The sequence below is a fragment of the Microtus ochrogaster genome, chromosome 5 (assembly GCF_000317375.1).
Source record: "Microtus ochrogaster isolate Prairie Vole_2 chromosome 5, MicOch1.0, whole genome shotgun sequence".
NCBI classification, from domain to species: Eukaryota; Metazoa; Chordata; class Mammalia; order Rodentia; family Cricetidae; genus Microtus; species Microtus ochrogaster.
This window is the reverse complement of record NC_022012.1, coordinates 29567124-29586131: the sequence shown is the minus strand read 5'-3', so window position 1 is coordinate 29586131 and position 19008 is coordinate 29567124. Positions and strand designations below refer to the sequence as shown.

Here is a 19008-nt window from a genome sequence, read left to right as displayed (position 1 = left end):
CATATGCATACATCACTTACACACATATACATGCCACAGCATGCACATCCATATGCATACATCACTTACACACATATACGATTCCATTTTTTATTTAAAAAAAAAATTTCAGAGGGAACATTCCCTAACTTAGTGTGGCGTGAGTTCTCTCCAGAAGAAAAAAATCCCAGCCTTAGAATCCTATAACAAGCATTTTACAACTGCTCTCCTTAAATGAGAAGAAGACACGGAAGTCTGCACGCACCGCTCACATTACAGCTTGCCTCATTCTTGACAGACACCACACTTACAAAAGGAAAAAGGGAGAGAAGCCACAGCTACCATAGCCTCAGCCCTAAAACTGAAGCACAGTGCTTCCATGGACGAGAGAAGAGTATGTGTGTCTACTCATGAAACAAATAATAGGCTTTGTGCCTTTTTTCTTAAGTAAGAGACATGACGTTCATGGATTCATTGCAAGAACTTAAGCGAAGGGGTTCCCTTGTTCTGTAAAAGCGCCTACCACCTCACAGTCAAACCATCCACGAGGCAGTCCCAGGATTCTGCAGACTGTCAGAAATGTGCAGGTAGTGAAAACAAAGCTCTTTTCATGACGGGGGACTTATCTTTAAAGGGGGAAGTACCCATCCGAAAACTACTCAGGTGTGAGAGAGCAAGCTGGATTTATCCATGCACGCCACATGTGTGTATGGAAATACCACCCAGGACCACATTAATATATGCAATGAATACAACTAACACATGCTAATAAGGGAAGTCAAAACAAATGATATTAGTTTTTGAAATGAAGGCTAGGGAGGAAAACACTGAGGTACCGAGCCCTCAGGGATCTACCCTTGAAGCATCTCATCACACCACAGTCACCTCCTGTCTCCCTGCTGCCTTCACTGCCAACACAAGCAGCTCAGGGGTGAAGGCCAGACGGCAGGTGTGGGTGTTCCAGAACATCAGATATTGTTTTGTTTATCTGAATTACAATCTTTGCTCAAATGGCCTGCGGGTGCAAATAAAACATACGGCTAATTAAAATAACCAGCAGCAGTACTAATAAAACATCTAAAAAGCAACCATTTTTTATAGAGAGAGGCTTTTTAGGAGCTTGCCTCCCAACCTCAGGATACAGAACAACCAGCATGCTGTTAAAACTAAATGAGTTGTCCCAGTTTCTGCTGGAGGATAAAAAGCAACTTAGACCTGGGGCCAGGCAGAATCAAACTTGACACCGAGGCATCACATGTTCTTGGCATGCAGTTCCTATGTGAACAAACACCTAGCCTAGGTATCAGCCAAAAACCACATCCTAACATCAACAACTGTGCTCATGACCTGCTGAATTTACACAACAGCCATACATTCCAGGCTTCTAGATGATGGTGATTGAATTTAAAAAGGAGGTGCCTGGATGTTCAAAGTGTAGCTGTCTTGGGACAGTCGCCTAACATGAACATGGTCATGGGTTCAGTCACTGCAGGAGATAATGATAGTGGAGGAGGGAGGGAGAAATGTTTGAACCACCTATGTCCTATGTATGAATGTCAAAATCTGCCAGGCAAGAATATTAGCATTTTTTAAACTAAGAACTGTTACCTATTATAACTGTTCCATTCAAACCAGACAGAAAAGCAAGAGGGAAATAATTTCACAAAGAATGGAGCTTCACAAGCAATCATTTTACCTCTTGGCTATTTTTTTTGTTTCTCATTCTCTCCAGGTCAGTATAGAATTATCTCAATTATCTCAACATTAAGACACAACTGAAGACTTGGTTTCTCACTATCTTAAATTGGTGTACACTTTTAACAGTTAGATATCACTCTTTATGAAGCAGCTTTCCCTTCTTCCCCTAGATTCTCAGACCTTGGTCCTCAGGCCAGCACCACTGCTTTCCTTGACAGAACAGGTCTCTGCCACTCACAAAGAACCAGCCGTACAAGCCGCCCCACCTACACCGTCATGATTGTCTTGACCAAACATTTCCCTGCAGGGATGCGCCATGCCCAAGCCTACATTCAACTCAAGGAAGGCCCTGCTGGCCTCTTCAACTCTCTACACATTGCTCTAAAATGTGGGGTTTTAAACTTTCTTTCCTCAACAATGGCCTTGACTCTCATTTTAATGACTTCCCATGTGTAAAAACTGTAGCTGACAGCCAGGCGGTGATGGTGCACTACTTTAATCCCAGCACTCAGGAGGCAGAGGCAGGTGGATCTCTGTGAGTTCAAGGCCAGCCTGGTCTACAGAGCGAGTTCCAGAACAGTCAAGGCTACACAGAGAAACCCTGTAGCTAAACAGATGTCACAAGGGGAAAGTGCAGGTCTCACTTTACCTGCCCTGCCACACTACAAGGGAAATGAAGAACCTAGGCTAGATTATTTTCAGGTCACGGGTAAGGCTGAGGATGAGAGGAGGTGAGAAGCCCTTATCCCTTCCACTCACCTGTACATGAACCTGTTCTAAAAACTAAAGAGTCTTTAAAAACCATTTGCTCGAGGGCCCAGTTTAACCACTTGGTCAGCTCCGTGCTAGAAACGTTCCCATCTGTTTAGCTCACCACTTTGAGCCCAACGTGGGAAGCAGCTGTCACGAAGTAAGTCTTCACATACTTGACAAATGAACAAGCCCACACTGCAAGAACCCCAGCAGTATTTTCTGAAAATGGCACAGTTGACAAACTACTAAATTCCCGTGCTAAAACATTCTGCTAAGCCAGCAGAAATAGTAAAAAATAGTTGAACATTATCGGACAGATGCTTTTTGAGACCCAGCATTCCTGCTCTCTGACCTGGCCACTGAACTCTGTCTTCTAGTGAGGAGCTGTATTTTTGTCTTCACTTATTCGTATGCCGGTGCTTACTTATCTGTTTTATATCAATCTTTAAAACTTCATACCCAGCATTTTCATTACACATAATTTAAGACAGTCCCAAGGGGATTATTAGTGAAGCACATGATACGGAACTGAGGAAATCCAGAAGGCAGCGTGAAAACAGGTTGAAGGGGAACTGTCCTCACAAGGTGTGTTAAGCCCGAGAAAGAGACTCAAACACAAAGCACCAGAATCGCTAGTCTGAAACACAGTCACCAGAAGGCCAAGGGACAGCGGTGGATAAATGGACACGCAACAGTACGGTTACTCCATAAAGCCTTGCAGCCAAACACACACAGGGCATGCGTGATTACCTTTATGTGGATATTTATGACACAGAACATCAGTACATGCTAAATAGCAGGACTTGATCACACATGATGGCCAGGTGTTGTATAATATACGAACTGTAGTCAAAGTCACAAAGCAGGGAACATGGGAAGTCAAGGGCTCTGGAATAGTGACAATAGTCCATATGAGGGAGGTGACTCAGCATAAAAAATTCCAGCCACAGAAAACCCTAAAATCATTAGGTGGATCTTTCTATTCCCTGCCAACACCTACTTTTCAGTCTTGAATGTGGTAAAAATCTAAGGGAAATCAAGTACATGTATTAAGCATTCTGCTACAATGCCAACTTCACTTACACTTACAAGAGAAGATGTAGTTATTTCCCGTCAGTGCAGGCAGTATCAATCTGATGATCTGTTTACATAAACAAACTCCACTTTCATTAGTAGGTATGAAGTCAGTAGTTAAAATGCTGTATTTGGACCAGAGCTAAAAAAGAAAGACTTAACTGTAGTCTGGAGTTACTGGTCAGTTTTTATGTCACACCCCCAGTGGTAAGTTATTGATGGAGGGGGTAGGGCTACCACATGCATCTTCACAGATTTGGGTTAAGAATGGTGCTGGGAGATGAAGCAAGAATTATATTTTCAAAAATGCAAGATGTACATTCCCTAAGATTATAAACGCTAAAATAATCTTATAAATGCTACCCAACTCCAAAGCCACAAGACCACCACCCTATGAAAACTCTATAAATGCAATACAGCCAAACTTTATCCTCTTTTTATAGGCCCCAAATGGGACATCTTAAAGCCTGTGCATTGGTAGAACTGTGGTACAGTGTTTTCTCCAGAGTACAAGTTCAATACCAGTACAAAAATTACTATGCTTCCCTGAATGCCTGGATTTCTGTGTGTGGTGGGGAGGTGGAGGGGAGTTCTTCCTTAGCTAGACCCAACTCTCTTGGCAGACGAGCGCAGGTAGAACATTTGGCACATTCCGGTCACACCATGTGAATGGGAACGAGACATGGAACCCAGAGGCCAGCACAGAGGCCGGCAGCTACACTCCACCATTCAGATATGCTATCACAAAGGTCAAGTCGGTTTCTTGTAATTGGAAAGCAAGGAATTGAAAATGCCTTAAAGCCAAACATTTCCAAATTGATTTAATTTCATTAGAAAATGAAGGGGACTTTTTTTTTCTTTTTTTAGACTAATCCCATTATATTAAGAAATATATAACATCAAAGCAACCCATGTTAAAGATGTTATGCTAGGAGGCAGGACCTCAAGTAAGAGACTGGAGATACATGGAGTGCAGAATATAAGCCTACCATGCACAGGGCACCAGAAACAGTATTAACCTGCACGTTACCTTGCAGGCAAAAACTAAGCCACTATTGTTCTAAAACCATTTAACTGTCACCTAAGAAACGCATGTTACTATAGAAAATTATATCAGACAGTTTATACTTTGCAAATACAAATCAGAATTATTATTCATTCTTGTTCAGAGTTTTTTTTTTCAAATTAAAAATTAATAATAATAATACAAAAACTAAAAAAAAAAAAAACTCACAGCCCAGAGTCATCAATCACCAAGAGGGTCTGGTTCTGATATTATATGAGCTCTGTCAGCCTTAATCAAATTGCCTGCCAGATCGTAGATAAGTAATGACTTGCTTAGGTTAAGCCAGGCCAGAGTTTTCCTTCTGCAGTATATACATCTCCGGAGTGAAAATAAACAACCTCACACCTCGCTCTGGGAGCCACACTGCACTGAGATCACAACTCAGCCTTCTCCAACAGAGGAGGAGGGCAGCTTCCAGTCCGAAGAACAGCGGCTCTTCCCGCTTCTCAGTGTGGCCACCAACTACTCTAAACCATGTCACTAAGCACTTAATGAGTATTTTGATGATCTACCCTAAATTAACACACATGAGACATGGTAAGGTACTTCAACACTGGCCTTCAGCTTGGCCAGCGTTACTGTGATAGAAAACAAAACTGGAATTGACCAAAGTAATACTGAATCACTTAAAACCCACAAAACTTGAAACGCCACCCTCACATGAAAATGAAAAGCGAGATTTGGTCTCAATATCAGCAGTCACGTTTCAGAAACAAGGAATACCAGAGAATAACCAGTAAGATTGGAGACAGAATGCATCAATTTGGAGACTGCATTTGTTCTATAACCAAAAACATAAAGGAAAAAGTGAACTTTACTTCTAAAACGTCCCCTTCGCTTTTTGCTTTTACTATAACTGGGAAAGCCTTTCAAGCTGCACATTCCGCCAAGATAACAGTGTAAAATAGTGTCGAAACATCCAAGTATTTTTCTCTGTTCCAAAGGAAAAAGTCAGAAAGCCAGGATCCAGTAACTAGGCGAGGAAATGGAATAAGACACCAGGGATTCAATTTTAGCTTAGCAGAATTCATCTCGGTGTTTTCCATTAGGTCAATAGGCTATAGAATGTAGAAATTGTGGTTTAGAATTATCAAAGACAAAAGCACAGAATTTAACAACTCTCATCTATTACTAAGCACATACAAATGTGCACTTGCGACCTAAAATAAGTCCTAAAAGAAAGCTAGAAATTTCAAATAACACTTTCCCCACAGTCAACAGGGAGACTTTGAAAGGCCACCTGACTTTGAACTAGATTAAAACCTTTGCATCTGATACCAGTGGCTCATAGATCTCCTCGCTCACAAAAACTGTATTAGCTCATGCATTTCTTAGGAGTAGAGAGGGGGGAAAAGAGAGCTGTGAGCCACTGTGGAAAGCAGAAAGGGCTCTGCAGAGGTTATTTAAGAAACCATCAGGGCAGGAGAAACGCATTCTATATAAGGAATAAAAAGAACCACAAAACAAGAGTTTGTAATTGCTCAGCAGGGGCCTGAGGACAGGGTGTCTGTGGCTCCTCCTCAGCCTGTCTTGCATGCAAGGCCCAGACTAGGTCAGGACTTCTGTTTCCCAATCTCCTGGAGGCACCATTCTTATAAGTCTGCAGGGCACCCCAACAGACAAGAGCCTCGCTCTGCAAAAGCAATACTTCACTCTTTTGTCAGCATATTATTTATTGTCGGACTCCCCAAGCGCACAGGCAGCATTCACTCTAGGTGAATGAACACACAAAAGACGCTAGTATTCCTCCATGAATGAGAAAGAACCTTTACAAGCAAATGGGGACCTTGTTTGCCTACTAAATGTTAAAGCCCACCCCCCTCCCATCCACCCCCATCCCAAAAACTCACATTTCAACATGGAGAGAAAAAAAGAACCGTATTTTTACAAAAGAACAGCTCAAAACAGTTTCTCACTCTGGGTTGCTGAAGAACTAGAGAATTTTATACTTGGGACCTCCTGGTTTGATTTCATGCTTGCTAACATCTATAATTCCAACTAGTAAAATATGCTTTCCCTACTCTTCTGTGAGTGTGTGTGTGTGTACACATATACAGCAGGCTAAGAAAACAAGAACCAAACCTAATGTCCTAGTGTTTACTTGCAGGGCTAACCACTTTCTTTTCTCTAGTAATCTACTATATATTGGGAAGAAAATCTCAAACTAAGAAGCACCACACTGAATGGGCCCTTTAAATAATGTTTATGCTCATGTCCAGGGGTTGGGGAGGACACATTTGTCTGGACTTCCCTGAAGTTCACACTCAGGAAACCCACTCTGGGAGTTAACTAAAAGATTCCTATTAACATTGGTAATATGCACATAGGCAAATCCCTGAGCTAAAATTTATTTGATGCCACAAAGGCCAGATAGCAAACCTCTGCAAGCTGCATTATATTATTTAAAACCCCACTGTGGCTACTGTCATAGCAACAAATGTGAAATTATTCTAAGACCTAACCACTACGACAATAGTTCTTTTTAAAATACATCCTCAAACACAAAAGAAATAACAAATCATGACAACTGTGTTTGCCAGCTTCATAGGCGACCATGGGTAACAACCAGCCTCAAAATGACTCAAAATGAACTTCAGCTAGCCAGGATAGCAGGGAAAAAGAGCTTAGCTCAAACACATGATGAAATTTACATGAAAGACCTATAGATGATGGCAATCAAAGCAAGACTAATACGATTTATTGTAAGGGAGAAATCCAACTAAAATACAAAATAATTTAAAGTATGATAACTAGAGCTTGGAATCAGGACTGAGGAGAAAATGGATGTTTATTTTTGTTATAACCTCAAAAGGGTCTTATTGTCTTTTTAAAGTACTGTTTTTCAGTAAATATAAATAAAACTATACCAATTTAGAATTTAGGGCAAATCCAATCAGAATATAGCTTGAAAAAATTAAGATGTCCACGAGTAGAACTGATTTAGAAAGACAACCTATGTGCACCATCAAATGTGCACTTCCTTCTGCATGGGCTTCCTAGGCTTAAAGACTCAACAACTGCTTTGAAATGGAATCCTAGAGCCCCCAGTATCGGCACCAATGAGAAGATGGGAAAGCCGCTCCAAGTAAAGGCTAGACTGGTATATAGGAAGACCCCATCTCAAAAACAGCAGGCCAGCAGTTCAGCCAGCAGAGGTGTCAGTACACAGGCCTGAAGACCTGAGTTCAACCCTAGACCCACAAGGTAGAAGATAATAGACTCCTGAGAGTTGCCCTCTGCCTCCACACATGCCAGAGACATGGCTCATGCATACCTCAACACAAAGACACATACACGCATGCGTGCACATACACATACACATATACACATACACACACGAAATTAACAAACACTGATAATAAAATAGGATGGCAACCATGCAGAAGGATGTACCAATGAGGTAAGTCATGGACATGGCACAGTAATAAGCCGTCAGTGTGGTTCCACTCGAGTTTCTAAAGCTATTAAGTACTTAAAATTTTCTTTGTGGAATTTCCTGGTGCCAAGGTTGACTGGATCCAAAGCTCAGACGCTAGAATGCCAACAACCGAAGTCATTTCCGTCGCTGCACTCAGACTTCACCTTCTCAACATTGTCTCACAAGGTCACCAAATGTTTTCAAGCCCCGAGCTACAGAACGTTGAGCCATGAGGGGGAGCCCCTTTTATGAATGAGGGTTTATGCAATCTCCTTCATGACAGGAAGTGCACACTGACACACAGGTGAGTGGGACTTCTATTCCAGCTAAAACCGTTCACTCCCGAGTTCCTACACTTGCAGCTCACACCGATTTGCTATTTTATTATACAAATTCCCTGAGGGCAAAATCAGGAAGAGAAGCCAAAAGAAATGGGCAGGGGAAAATGTCTCTTCCCCAGAGCATGATGCCTTTTTTTTTTCTTTTTATTGGACTAAAGAGGGCTGCCAAGTTCTGATGTCACTCGAGTAATCTTAGGGCCTGATAAAAGTAGTATTTTACCCATTAAACATTCATTTCCCTTGCCAATTTTACCTCCAGCCAGGCGATGTGTACAATTACTCATTGTACAGATACCAAATTATTATAAAACAGAGAATACTAATTACAGTAATTCTGATACCACAAAAGCCCAATAACTGTCAGAAATTTCCCTGGCAAAGAGACAGAAGCCAGGATGTATTTTTTAGTATTGACACACTCAAGGGAACCCCTGTAATAATAGCCAGTTAAAACACAAACAAGCAAAACATGACCTCAACTCCCTAGGCACCAATGCTATACAGAATAAAAACATATTTTAAATACATAAAATTGCTAAACTATTCAAAATACCTGACATGCATCAGAGTACCAACAGTTGACATTTCACAGTTCTTAACCTTAAACTCTATTTCATTGTTTTCTGAAACTTCTTCGATCTTCATGATTAGGAGCTATGTGATATTTCCCTGAACTTGACATTGAAAATCTATGATCTCATTTGATTTTTATAAGAAACACTGTGTGTTGAGATGATCCAAAAATCTAGAAGAAAGAGCCGAGTATCCCACTGTGCCCTGTGCTCCACCTAACTGCTCAACATTGTGTTCCTCGCCAGTAAGACAAAAGGACAAAAACACAAGGGAGAAAGATTCACTTTGGCACACTGACTTCAGAAGTTTCAGATCATGGTGTCAGCTCAACCTCCACAGGCCTGCAGTGAGGGAGGACATCATGACAGTGGACGTCCATGGCTCAGGAGGGTACTGACCTCCTAGCAGCCAGGAAGCAGGGAGAGAGAGAAAAGTAGACCCCCACGAACTCCATTCTTCAAAGGCATGTCTCAGCAACCCCCTTTCCTCCAACTAGGCTCTGCCTCCTCATAGCCCAATCTGTAGGAAACCATTATGAATTAACCCATTATAAAGTTAGCTTCCTCACAATCCAATCAAGCCTTCAACTCATGAATTTAGGGTGGAGAGCACACTCCAGATCCCAACCATAACATGTGGAAGCTTGTTAGAAAGGAAAAATGTTGACTTCTGCCCATCCTATACGCTTTATAACATTCTCCCAAGAATTCAAACGTCCATCAAGTTCTCAAGGCATTTTAGTGTCAGATGATCGGTAGGGTAAAAATGGAAGATGGTGGGGGAAACTCCATTGTCAGAGTTTGGCAGAGGCAGATACAATTATGATACAACTGTTCAAAGAGAGCCATGCTCCCAGCTGAAAGGGAGAAACAGCAAGCTGAGAACAGAGTGCTTGCCTGGAGCACATAGAGCCCTAAGTTCCATCCTTAGAACCCCCATAAACCAGACATAGTAGCACATACCTGGAGTTCTACCACTTAGCAGGTGGAGGCAGGAAAATCAGAAGTTTGTGAGTTGGAGGCCAGTCTAGGCCACAAGAGACTCTAGCTCAAATATGGGGGGGGGGGGGACTGAAGCATGGTATTCACAAAATGCCAATCTGGAGATGACATAAGCAACGGGTATACAACTGATCTTGTACACCCCCCCCCAAAAAAAGATCCAAGCTCTGGGAACCACACAGCTCAGTGGCCGAACATTGCCTTAGTGTATATGGGACCCAAGGTTCAATCCCTAGTGCAACAAGGGCTCAGCAGTTAGGAGAAGTCACTGCTCTCTCAGGGGACCTAAGTGGCTCCCAGCACTCCTGTCAGGACGCTACCACTACCTGGAGCTCCAACTCCAGGGGATCTGATGCTGTCTTCTGCCCACATGCACTCACATGCATATACCCACCCCTAACCAACAAAAGACACATGATTAAAATAATGGAATCATAAAAATGTCAGAGAGTTGAGGACTTACGGGGAGCAGGCACACGGTCAGACTTAGGGCTAAGGAACATCATTACTCAGGCAAACAATGGACAGTCTGGGAGCCAAGGGCATGGGGAAGACTTAGTAGCTGTTTAGGAAAGGGTCGCGGAGTTTACTTCTTTCGGGATTTTATTTTTGGGGGAGTCCCCACACACTTTTCATCCCTCCTCTTGACTTTTGAAATGGAAACTGGAGAGATAAGGCCACAGCCGTAGAGAAAAGACAATGAGCGAGACCCGCTTTCAGGAGAGGAGGAAGGGCAGCTATGTGCACACATAAATATGAAACAGTAACTGCTTGGGCTGGAGACGGCTAGCAGGTCAAAGAGCTGGCAGCAGAAGCCTTGTGATTAAAGTTCCATCCCAGAACCCATAGTCTCTCTCTGTCTCTCTCTTTCTGTCTCTCTCTTTCTGTCTCTCTCTCTCTCACACACATACATATGCTATCTTACACATACACACACACACACTTACAATAATAATAAATTAAATTTAAAAGTGGTAAAAAAAACAAAATATTGTTTCCTTTAATTTTTTTTAAATTAAAAGAGATAAAAAAAAATACTACCTTGATGATTCAGGATCACACAGTGCTGCCCACTCCTCTGAACACCAATTACTAATATAAAATGCCATTTTGCAGACAGGAGTTACACACACAAGTGGAGCCTAGACCCATCCCAGAGAGTTGTTTGTTAAGTCACTGGCATTGGTTTTTCTCCCTCTATGAGTTTTTCTCTCTCTTGGCATTGGAGTTTAGAAACGTTTGGATGATGGAAAGACAAGAGGAGTATTCGATACTCTTTGCACCTAATTTGTAAAAGCAAGTGAATAATAACTAGACTGACAGAAATAGTATACATACCAAGTACCACCATTTCTGATACTGATAAATCCAGCTATTAGGAATATCCATTTTTTGTTTTGTTTTGCTTTTAAAGACAGCATTTCACTATGTAGCCTAGGCTGACTTACAACTGTACACCACCATGCTTGGCTCCCTTTTCTCCCTTATAATAAAAAATTTTGAAAGAAAGAATAACTGACATAATGGTTACAAATAAACTGGGAATCGTACTTAAAATGCAAAGAGCAGGCCAAGTAGAAGCAGTCTCCAATTTTAAGCCAGGGTTAATTTGGGGAAAATGCAGGTCTTTGGAAACAGGACACATTTTCTTCCTTTGGAATTATGCTATGATGGGTATGGGACCTAGCTACAGCATGAAAACCTATTTTATGGAACCTTGGCACTTCCACGAAGGCCCTTGGAGGTCAGTGGTCCAATCTCTCATACGCATCATCCTTGGCAAATACCATTAGAATAGTCCAGAAGGACTCAGTCTTTCCAACAGCACAACCTTGCATGAGGCGGCTCCATTTGTTGGACAGTTCTTTCCTCTGTAACACAGTCTGCATCTACAAGTGCCCTACAGAACAAAAGATGCAGCCTGGAGAGACAGCTCAGCAGTAAGAACACTTGCTCTTGCAGAAGACCTGAATTTGTCCAGCACCCACATAGTAGCTCACAACCATTGGTGATGCCAATTCAAAGAACTGACAATCTCTCTTGAGAGCACACACATACAAGCAAATAGTCATAAACCCAAAAGATAAATCTAAAACATAATTGTAAAAAAAAGAGAGTCACAAATGGCCATTGTAGCTGTCCCCACATCCAATGACATCCTGGCCATAACAGGCTCTTGGAGTCAGGAGAACCCCTTGTCTACCCATGGCCGTGTGTGAAAAATGACCTGTGTCAGGGAGCTATGAATAGAAAGATTTAATAAACTCACAAATGCTGAAAATTACAATGTCTCCCGAGGGGGAAAAATGGCTAACGTCCAAGCAAAACATCCAGAAAACCTTCAGCTAGCATCTCTAATAACACAGGACAAGCTATCCATCTCAACTATAGTCTCCTACAAATTCTAAAAAAGAAAAACTTCATATCCATTGCTATCACTTTGTTTTTTGTTTCACTGCTTGTGAGATAAATTTCATTCCCCATATTAAGGAATTTCACAAAGCCAAACAGAGCTTCTCAATGTACAGCGATTGTTCAGACAGTGGGTAACACTCTCTACAACAGAAGTGTGTGGCCTTGCTCTTCAAAGTCTTCCTAGACCATAACATCTTAGCTCTACTCTCCCCAATTTTTGATCAGCTTTTTTAAAATCAAAAAACAGAATCCTCACGCAAAAACACGTATGTGTCTATGAACATTCTGCAGCTACAGTTTCAACTCAAAGAACAGGACACTATAGTTGAACTGGTGGTTTCTGGCAAATTCTAAGTATTGATCAAGGTGCTTAATCCTGCACATGAAGATAATACACTATCTCACATACTCCTTTCCCTCTATCTTGAAGCTCCTTCCTTTACCTCCTAAAACACAATCAGAAAATAAACATATTATCAGAGGATTTGTAAGGAATTGAAAAGGAAGGTAAATGAATTACTTTCGACTCAGTTTTACATTTTAAAAAAAAAATGATGTCATGGTTATTTTTTCTAAAATAGCCACTGAGATCTGGTTTTCTTTTTTTTATATAAATTTATTTATTATGTATATAGTGTTCTGGGCACCAGATCTCATTATAGATGGGTGTGAGCCATAATGTGGTTGCTGAGAGTTGAACTCAGGACCTCCGGAACAACAGTCAGTTCTCTTAACTTCTGAGCCATCTCTTCAGCCCCCAGAGATCTGGCTTTCTAAAAATTCATGAAGAAATGTTACTTTTCTTTTCTCTGCCAATGACCATATACCCATGAAGCAATAAAATAAATTTCAAAATACACAAAAGACTCTGTAACAGCTTTAAAAGCATGAATAAGTGCTGCCCACAACAGCATGGATAAACTGTACAGGCATAAGGAGCTGGGCAGGAATGCAGTCACTGAATGACTCTTCCACCAAGTTCAACAGGTGAAATTATCCTATGGCGAGATTCATCAGCACAGTTGTTGCCTGCAGGGAGAGAGGAAGGCTGAGGAAGAGCACTAAGGAGCCTTCCCAGGCAAAAGACACGCATCTGGATTAGCTAATGATGGAACTGGTGAGTGCGGACCTAACCATTAGTTTGTTGCTCACTGCATACAGGGGTGACCCTTGTGCAGACCTTTGCCTAGATCAGAAAAGACTCCACACATTGTTTCCAAACGCTTTCTAAGTTTCAACTGGAAATTTAAGAAAATTTTAACAGATCAAGTTGTAGTAACTACATGGGACACACTGTTACAAATTTCCAAGGCTTCCTCCTTATTTGGAACTTAAAAGGAATAGCTCACAGGAGGAATCAATAAAAATAACAGCAGCTAACATTTATAGAAGCTTTACTATCTGCCAAATGTTTTACTTTCATTAACTCATTTAATCCTACGGTGGGGAAATATCCTATCCATTTAATCCCCATTTTACAGATAAGGATCCAAGGCTAGGTCAAGATCATTGTTCTACGAGAGCTCACATAAATAATGAGAATAGCTAAAAAACAAATTCTATGTCAACCGCTTAATTCAATTTCTATTACAGTAACATAGAAATAAAAATCACACAGCTTCAAGCAAGGAAAGATGAGCAGATTATGTAAGGCAAGTTCAATAATGTAAGCAGCATACACATTTTTTCTCTATTAAAAGCACATCCTTGGCATCCAAGAGTTGAAGCTCCTACTCATATTCCAACACACATACAGCAGAACAAAATGTTCTATAAACGTGTTTTGTTTGTTTGTTTTTAAGTATCTATGCCATCAAAAGATATTACACAGTAACTAAACTATTAATTCAGACAGAAGTTGACTTCGGAGTTTAATCTACTTCTTAGAAGGCATACCCTGGGTGAAAGAGGAAAATAAGTAAACATATTCTCAAAGGCGGCTCTTTATATCCTAAACATGTATTGTGAGAACCTGGTACAGCACTACATGGGAACGGGAAGAAAAGGACTGCACTGTCTACATGATTTTAGTTAGCAATAAAATATACCACAGCAGCCGTCAAACGTGCTGCCACATTCTACGCGAGCTGAAAACTGCTCACACTGTGGTTCACATTCTCAAAAGATGAAAATCAATTAGTGATACCACCCACAAACCCCACGCCGTCCTCAGTGAAAAGTATTCAAGAAGTGAACTGGGTTAGTACTCTGAAAAAAAAAAAAAATATGTTTCCAACTATACAGAGGACAGAGGAAGAGGGAGCAGAAGGAGACACACCAATGCTTCTCCACAAATCTGCTCCAGAAACTGTCCAGAATGTTTTTGGAAATTATGTTTTCATTTACTTGGGGCTGCTGGCAAATCTGCTGAGCAATGGCTCCAAATACTAGAGAGCCAACAGAATTCCGTAAAATGCTAACAGAAAAGAATGACAAAATGAATTTAAATTCTATAAGAAGAAACATAACAAGCTCAGATGGCAACCAAGGTATAAACTAAACTATGCCTATTCAAACAAGCATTTCATTTTTGCACAGGCAATCGACATGCCATAAAAGCCTGACTTTGCTCTCAAATTTTAAGTCATTACACAATATACCGGCCCTTACAGGCAAGAGCACACTGTAATACAATTTCACATTATTTATCCAAAGATCATTCAAAGAAAACTTACCAAGTCTGCAAACGTATATCTGCTTGTGCTCAGAGAGAAAGCAGAGCAGCTCTCTGTACTTACACTAGGGTTCGCTTCAGTGCTAAAAGTACATCCACCACAGCCCTGCCTGCAATAAAGTCCACACTAGCAGTCCGCCTTTGGGTTGGGCTTTTCTCTTACAAGATAAGCTGTTAAGTCATGCCTTGATTTTAGAGCTGCTAACATATGGAGCCTTCTAATGCAGCCTGCCCTCCACCCCCTCTCCTCCTCCTCCCCAACACTACTCAGCTCCACTCCCTCTCCACACATACACATACACACATACAAAAAAGGCACTGCAGGGCAGAAATTCCTCAGGTGCTCGCTAATGGAATTCCCAGGGTCTAGGAGCCGCTTCGGGGATCAAGAGATCTCACAGCCCCTGCTGGGGTAAGGAGCAGCGAGTCTGTTCCATTTAATCAAATACAGAATGAATTTTCAGCTCTATTCACTAGCTTGTCTCCAGGGCTCTCAAAAGGCACCAGGCCGCTAGAATCACACACATGTGGCTCTTTTAGGCAAGTATAATTAGTTTGATTTTAAAAAGCCACATTAATAATATCACCTCGGGACCATTATTCAGGGGACAGATGACAATGATACTGTATGTTTTAAGCCTGACAATGGAGGGAAAGTGCACAAACAATGGGGAAAGCTTGGAGGATTTTTTTTTAAAGAAAAAAAAAAAACACCCGCAGCTTTTCATTTCAGTGTAGCTCAGTATTTTAAAAGTGACATTAAGTATATTCTTGTATACTACCCCTGAATTTTAACAATAAATAAATACAGCCTTCCCCTCCTAGGCATAGCCCTTCCCCGCCACCTACACAATAAAAATTTAGCACACTGGAGTGTTTAGATACAATGTAAAAGTGTAAATAAAAACAATGTAACATTTTCTAATTCAATCTAGGTGAGTAAAAATCTCTTGAAAAAAGCACCAGTCAAAAACAAATAAAATAGTGTGTGGCACACACACACACACACAGAGAGAGAGAGAGAGAAAAAAAACTCCTTCAAAGCAGTACAGTTAGCAACCAGCCTCCAAATTCCTATTTTAGTTTGTATTAAGATCATTAAGCTAAAGAAAGTCTACCTGTAGGCAATACATCTACATTTCTAATGTACTGTCCTAGCTATAATTCTACACAGTAGAGATGTTGACCACCTACCTGATGTTAACTGATAACACACATTAAAACACCAAATTTTCCAATTCATTATCTTTGATAATTTTGATTCCTTCCCTGATTTCACAAAGGTGTTTAATTCCTGAAATCGCTTCCCTAGTATTTTAGTTAGAAGCATCCATCAGATTTTAGTCTATGTGTTCACAAGAGAAACATCTCCAGAGAAGAAATCGCCTACTGTCATTAAAAAAGAAACGAAGCGAAACTGTCTGGAGAACCATGAGAGCATGCAGACCAAGAGGAAACACAAGAGGAAAGCGTAAGAACAAGTTATTAAATTTTACCTGACCTCTGAGGAGCACCACCCTATGACACAAGGTCCTATCCCTGGGCACTCCTCTATATATGCCTTGATGATGGGGGAGGGTCCTGTCTTAAAGTGAAGTTAACGCCTTCCACAAAAAAAAAAAAAAAAAAAAAAAAAGGCAAGCCACCTGCAAAACCTGCCAGAAGTAAGGGAGATGCAGGAAGCAGCCTACACAGATTAGCTCAGGAGTGTATGTCAGGTCCTCAGATTCTTTGTACTTGGGCTCGAAAGTCGCTGCTGTTTAAGTACTTGGCATGGTAGAGGCTGATGAGAACCGCAGCAGTCAATCAAAGCATCCCAAGTGAGTTACTACACAAACAATAGCACAGCACCTCTAGCGACTGATTTTGCTAGGTGATTAAACTATTCAAAGAAAGACTTCCCAAATGCTGTAACCGAGTTTGTGCAAGAAAGTTAAACAATATACATTTGTGTATTTTATAGAAATATAAACGTTTCTCCTTGCCAAATACACACCCCAGGCTCGTCTTTACAAAATGAAACAGGTTTTCTCCATCCTCCTCACAGAGCTTAAAGCACGTAGCAATTTATTTCCACATGTGCGTAACAGAGACTACAGTATTTTGTGCCTCTCTTGAGTTTCTAAGAATTCTTTCAAGTTCAACACTAAACTAAGATTCCCCAGAAAAATTCTGAAGATTTTCTCTTGTCTTATTCTAAAAGTTAAACTATCTGTATCCCACATTTTCATCTATAAGTAGACTGGAAAGGACGAGTTAGAAAAACGTAACAGAATATGTAGAAGCATATTAAAAATAAGGCATCTCTTCTGCAGCCCCCTGCCCACCTCCTCTGGCAGACAGCCCTTGAGCTATGCCAACCGTCCACTGGGAATCCGAAGGGTACGGTATCAGGGAGGCATGGACTCTGAATTCACTCAGCCTCTTTCACCATTCCTGGCATTGGCCGGAGACCAAATCTCACATTACCTTTTAGTCCAACCTCCCGTTTCCCAAGGTGTCTGATTAAGGACACAAAGGCTGGCTTTCTGTTAATGAGGTTCCCTAAATTCGACAGCCCAATTGGGGAGCAGCCTGCCCTTAAAACACCTGCCACCCTCTGTGGTCCCCATGAGGAAAGGCAGGCTTTCTGTGGAAAAGTTCCTTTCTCGAGGGCCTTCCACCTGATTTGGTGGGGTTAGGGAGAACAATGAAGCCAAGGGCAAGAGAGTCTATCTATCCCCCTCGGTGATTTATTACTGAAATTCCTAAAAGTGGAGAGAAAGCAACAAAGGTCTGAAGCTGCAGGCTGAAATAAATAGCGATGTATTTAAAGTATTTAGTAAATGATAATGCGAGTCACAGAAAGCTTTACAGAAGAGAAGGAAAAATACACTCCCTGGGGCTGGGAAGTCACTGAGTCTGTGAAGGCAGAGAAAGATACATTGTGCAGGAAATTTCTCTTGCTTTTCCCTACACATAAATCACTGTCTCTCCCCGGCATTCTGCGGGGATGGAGAGGGGAGACAGAGTCGGCTCCCTTGGGAAAAGCGCCCGCGCCCTCGGCTAAGCGGCATCCCACCTGCCCTGGCAGATCTCCGAAGAAGACCTCGGCGTGTCACTGACACCTCACCCCGCCTCCTCCGGCGAGGTGGCTCCAAGCGCCCTAGGATGCGGCGGCGAGCCGGTTGCGGGGCATCCCTCAGCTGCCCTTCCACCCGGACCCCTTGCATCCTGAGGGCAAGCTGGCCTCCGCTTCCCCAGGATCCCCCGCTCCCGAGCCCGCGACCCCGGGCCACCCTCGGGGACCCTGCAGCAGGACCCCCGCACCTCTCCGCAAGGCTGGCTAAGCCCCCAGACCTCCTGCTCGGCAGCCGGCTCCGAGAGCCACCCGCAGGTCATCCCCCCGCGCGCTGGCGGCGGCGGCGGCTGCGATCCGAACGGGCCCCTCCATGCACCGGGCAGGGCGGCCGGAGGGCGCGGCGCCTCACACGCGGGGCGGGGGCGCTGGGGCGGCGCGAGGTCCCCGTCTCGTACCGAGCCGCGCGAGCCGGGCACCCGGGCTCCGGGAGGGGAGCTGGGGGGCGGAGTCCCGGGGCGCGCCCCCGCGGCCGCGCTCCTCCCCCGCGGAGCGCGCGGACGCCCAGCACCAGAGCCCAGAGAGGAGGGCACCGGCGGAGACGGAGGCGGGCCGCAGAGGCCGGGACTCCCCGGCCCGCGCCCCGCCGCGGGGTGCGCGCGCAGCCTGCCAGATCAGCGGCGGGCAGGGCCGTACCACTCCTCCGGGGGTGGGGGGAACGATCCGAGCCCTGGCTCCCGCTCGCCGCCTGTCCGCTCGCTCCGCACCGACACCCCCGCGGGCAATTGCATCTGAAACCTCGGGTGCTGTAGACCCAGTGAGGACAAGCTGCCTAGGCGAGACACGGAGGCGCCCGTCGGGTCTGCACTCACTCTCCCCTCACCTTCGCTCGCCCCGGAGAGGCGGCATTTCTGGCCGGTGCACCTCACAACACGTTCCCGGTTCCCGCCCAGGCCCC

General features: G+C 43.1%; 1 protein-coding gene across 1 annotated transcript in view; it reads right to left on the bottom strand.

Moving 5' to 3' along the window:
- Cdon (cell adhesion associated, oncogene regulated) overlaps positions 1 to 18577 on the bottom strand; it is an 88534-nt gene extending 69957 nt beyond the window's left edge. Inside the window, exon 1 of the mRNA XM_005347024.3 lies at positions 18302 to 18577. The gene's annotated coding sequence lies outside the window, so the exon portion shown is untranslated. The remainder of the gene's footprint in view (positions 1 to 18301) is intronic.
- Positions 18578 to 19008: the final 431 nt, after the last annotated feature.